Here is a 5006-nt window from a genome sequence, read left to right on the forward strand (position 1 = left end):
ATGTTTAAAATGCCAACTAGACGCCAGCTTTGAGAATTATATTGCCTCTGAGTAGCTTTCTCTCAACCTGAGAATGACTGAGGCCCATTTCTAATTGTTCGTATTTGGTTCAGGCTGGTGTGGACTGAAGATGGAGAAAAAGAAACTGGTTTCGTTTGGCAGGTTTTTCAGCCAGAGCAAAAGAATTTAGGGCAGGTGTGTGCGCAAGTCTTCTGAAAACGCTGGTAGTGGGGAAAATAGCATGGATTTGGGGATTCTGAAGGGTTTTCATGTCTAGACTTTCAAAGGAACAAAAAGCTACGTTGATTGGCTGATAGATTAGCCAAGTCACTCTTTAATGTGTTTTTTTTAAATTGATTTTTAGAGCGAGAGGGAGGGAGAGGGAGAGATAGAAACATCAATGAGAGAGAAATATCGAAACATCAATCGGCCGCCTCCTGACCGGGAATTGAACCAGTGGCCTCTTGGTCCATGGATCAAGTCTCAACCACTGAGCCACATCGGGTGGACATGCCAAACCACTCTTACAGTGACCAGCCCTTCCCCGGTGTATCACATGCCAGCCACACGCCAGCCACACACGAGCCACACGCCAGCCACACGCCCTTGATGGGCTGCCCTGACGTTGATCGCAGTTGAGAGTTGGTTGACTGGTCCAACTGTTCAAATAAAATAATATTGAAAAAGCTGGAAATATACCAGCCAATGATTCTTTGGTAGAGAATTATTCTTAGGAAAATACTGCTTGTCTTGTTGACAAAATGGGTGTAGTGCTAGCGATCGGCCCATGGAACTGACTGAGGCTTAGGACTTCAAACTCCTGGAGTACCCTGCCAAGGAGCTGTTCTAAGGTTAATGACTTTAGCCCGCCTGGCGTGCCTCAGTGGTTGGGCGTTGACCTATGAGCCAGGAGGTCATGGTTTGATTCCCAGTCAGGGCAACATGCCCGGGTTGTGGGCTGGATCCCCAGTGTGGGGCATGCAGGAGGCAGCTGATCAATGACTCTCTCCTGTCATTGATGTTTCTCTCTCTCCCTCTCCCTTCCTCTCTGAAATAAGAGAGGTTTTATATATATATGTAATGACTTTATTTAAAACTCAAATAAATTAAAAGGGTAATGACTTTATTTAAAACTCAAGTTATAGCAATGGTTCCACTCTGTCTGTCCCTTGCCCTTGGACGTGATGGGAGACACAGTCGAGGAGATGCCGTCATCCTCCTGCATAGGGAGAACGAACCATAGCAGCAGCTCTAATTCATCGTATCTGTAGCACTTACTGGCACCAGGTACCGTTCTAAATGCTCTACAACCTGCATCCATTTAAACCTGGCAACGACCCATTCCACAGGGAAGGAAACTGAGGTACAAAGAGAGATCAAGGGGCTTGCCCAAATGCACAGCTAGAGAGCAGGGAAGCTGGGATTACGACACAGACCAGTTTAATATTTCAGTTTCAGGAAGAATTATTCACAACGTGGAGTACCCATAAGCCACAGCGTCCTGTGAGCGAGGGCCCAGTCCTGCTGTGTGCCCTTTTTCTGCCTCCCTGGAATTTCTATTCATATTAGTGGCCTGGGTTTCCAAGCACAATGATAGCGGAGGCATCAGCAGCGTTCTCTCAATAAGTGATGAATACCAATGAGCCTCATCACAGCTCAATTGATCACTTACAAATGTTCGGTTTGCTGTTTCCAGGATTTTATAAAAACGTGAACAAGCGTGTCTTTAATGTTCTTGACGGAGTCAAAAGAACCTGCAACTGTGAGCAACTAAACGTGCGTCCAGTTAGTCGCTGATTTATATTCCGAGTTGCTGCAGGGAATTTAATCACTAGGAGCTCTAATGTGATTTCGTTTCTGCCCTCAAGGTGAGACTTCTGTTGCTGGGAATAGAAGTAAAGAATTGAGTCTCGGCTCAAAGGCTGCCCACAGCTCAGAGAGGTCCCCCCTGGCCCTGCCCTCCCACAGTGGGGGGGTCCAGACCCCTGTAGCTTCTTGATGTCTTAGTTCCTTTGGGAAGGATGCTGGGCAGAGGGAAAGCGACTAATTGAAGAGAGAGGAGAATGTGAGAACCCTGGAGAAGCGCTAGTTCAACCTCATTTCCAAAGGAAGGAAACGGAGGACCCCAAGGGGGAAGTGACGGGCAAGGTCACAGAATAAGGCCCTTGATTTCGGGGCCTGGTCTGTTCGCCCAATCCAGCGGAGCCTCACTGATGAGATGAATCCATCCAGGGATTCATGTGTAGGATGGATGAGGGGTGTTGTTTTTCTCCTCCCTTCACGTGACACTTAACGCGATGGGGACACGTTCTGAGAAATGCTTTGTGAGGCAGTTTTGCTGTTTAGTGAACATCATAGAGTGTGTAGCCTATAGCACACCTAGGCTGTAGGTACAGCCTATTGCTCCGGCTACAAGCCTGCACAGCACGTGGCTGTACAGAACAGCATGAGACTAAACCACGTGTTTTCGGCGATGCCCGTGTAAATGAGCCCAACACGCTGCCAGTTGTACAAAAGTATAGCACACACGGCTATGTGCGGTATTTAATACCTGGTAACGATAATGAAGGACTGTTTCTGGCTTATGTATTTACTATATTAGACTTTTTTTTTATCATTACTTTAGAGTATGGTCCTTCTACTTATAGAAAAAGGTTTGCTCTAAAGCAGCAGCCTCATACATCTTGTTTACCACATCTCTCTTTTAAAAAAAATTTAAAAATTGATTTCAGAGAGGAAGGGAGAGGGAGAGAGAGAAACATTATCTCTTGATCATATCATGTCCCCTGGTGCATTTAGACATATTCTATTCACAGCTTATAAAAGTATATGTGCTGCCCTGACCGGTTTGGCTCAGTGGATAGAGCGTCACCCTGCGGGCTGAAGGGTCCTGGGTTCGATTCCGACCAAGGGCATGTACCTTGGTTTCGGGCACATCCCCAGTCGGGGGTATGCAAGAGGCAGCTGATCGATGTTTTTCTCTCATCGATGCTTCTAACTCTCTATCCCTCTCCCTTTTTCTCTGTGAAAAATCAATAAAATATATTTTAAAAAGTATATGTACTTATAGACAATGATTGGTGGGAACAGAAAAAGGGAAATAGTTTTAAAGTAGTTAGATTTGGGGTGTACTTTTTTTTTTGTACTTTCCTATGTTGTATAATGAATGTAATTTTGAGGGGAAGACATTGCACATATTTAAGATGCCCTTTTTTGATTTTTAAATTGATTTTAGACAGAGAGGAAGGGAGAGGCATTGAGAGACAGAAACACTGATGAGAGAGAAACATTGATCGGCTGCCTCCTGCACGCCCCACACTGGGGATCCAGCTCCTAACCTGGGCATGTGCCTTGACCAGGAATCGAACTGTGACCTCCTGGTTCAATGGGTCAACGCTCAAGCGCTGAAGCGGCCGGGCTCAAAGGCTTTTCTTGCCTACCAGGTAGGCAAGAAATAATTATTCAGCATAAATTTAATAAAATATAGAAAATGAATTCAGTCACAAAGATAAGGGCGACAGTAATTCAACGAACCAGTTGGGATTGGAAGTTAAACTCTCCTCTGAATCTTACCCCACACGGAGTCTCCAATTAAAATCCCCAGAGACTGACATCACCGACGAGAGATGAGGAAACAGAAGCAGGAGCCTTTGTTTCCTAGTCAACAGGAGCGGGCTCTTTCTCCTCTGAATAACCTGGACGCTGTGGCCGAGTGCTGTCCCTGCTAACGTGCTTTTCTTTCTTTCTTTTCTTAAAAAATATTTTATTGATTTTTTTACAGAGAGGAAGGGAGAGGGATAGAGAGTTAGAAACATCCATGAGAGAGAAACATTGATCAGCTGCCTCCTGCACACCCCCTACTGGGGATGTGCCCGCAACCAAGGTCCATGCCCTTGACCGGAATCGAACCTGGGACCCTTCAGTCCGCAGGCCGACGCTCTATCCACTGAGCCAAACCAGTTAGGGTGAGGCACTTTTCTTCTATGGATTTCCTGCGGCTCTGACTAAAATGCAAATCCTGTTTATAGTCTTCTACCCGCCAGATGTCTGTTTTCTCACCGGCCAGTAAACAGAACACTTACCATCCCACGAATGGCTTTCCCCCAAGGAGCAGGGGAATCCCTAAGGGTTGGGGGATTTTCTCAGTAGAAGTAGCTCCCCACCTCCTCCTCTTTTCATTTCCTCTTTACTTATATTCCTTTCTCTCAAGCAAAATGCCTGTTTTTTCAGAGGGAGCAAGAACCGGCCTGGATATTTATTTATTATTTATTTATTTTATTTTATTTTTTTTATATATTTTTTTAAATATATTTTATTGAGGCCCTTAGTTGAACACAAAGACTTTATTATTTGGGACAAATATCCAAATATGCATATCTATATATATAAAAGCCTAAGTGGCCAACCAAGCGACCGTCCGAACGGCCAGCAGCTATGATGTGCACTGACCACCAGGGGGCAGACGCTCAACATGGGAGCTGATGAGCTGCCATGACTTCGCAGCTGCAGTTCTTGGGTGATGCACTCGGAACCAGAGAGGAGGGAGCCCGATTCTGGGGTTCATCACCCGGGAACCGCCATCTCGCAATCTGGGACCTCTCGGGGGATGTCGGAGAGCTGGTTTCTGAAATCACAGGGAGTGGGAAGGAGGGGAGAGACACACAGAGAGACACATCAATGTGAGAGAGACACACTGATTGGTTGCCTCCCACATGTGCCTGGGCCAGGTCTGGGGATGGAGCCCACAACTGGGGTATGTGCCCTTGACTAGAATCGAACCCAGAACCCTTCAGTCCGCAGGCTGGTGCTCTATCCACTGAACCAAACCAGCCAGGGCTGAACAACAGCCTTTAACCCCTTCCTAGCTCCAGGTAATTGAGGGGTTGTTATGGGCCAGATGCTATTGCAGTCACTTTACATGTGTGTTAACTCATTTACCTCGGCAGCCCTATGAGATCGGTACCATTCTTATCCCTATTTTACAGGCAAGAAATGACAAGTGGCTG

General features: G+C 46.2%; 1 protein-coding gene across 3 annotated transcripts in view; it reads right to left on the reverse strand.

Moving 5' to 3' along the window:
• The window catches only part of PLD5 (phospholipase D family member 5), a 126774-nt gene that overhangs the window by 15379 nt on the left and 106389 nt on the right, over positions 1–5006 (reverse strand). The window lies entirely within an intron of this gene.

The sequence above is a fragment of the Myotis davidii genome, unplaced genomic scaffold (assembly GCF_000327345.1).
Source record: "Myotis davidii unplaced genomic scaffold, ASM32734v1 scaffold754, whole genome shotgun sequence".
In the NCBI taxonomy this organism is placed as follows: domain Eukaryota; kingdom Metazoa; phylum Chordata; class Mammalia; order Chiroptera; family Vespertilionidae; genus Myotis; species Myotis davidii.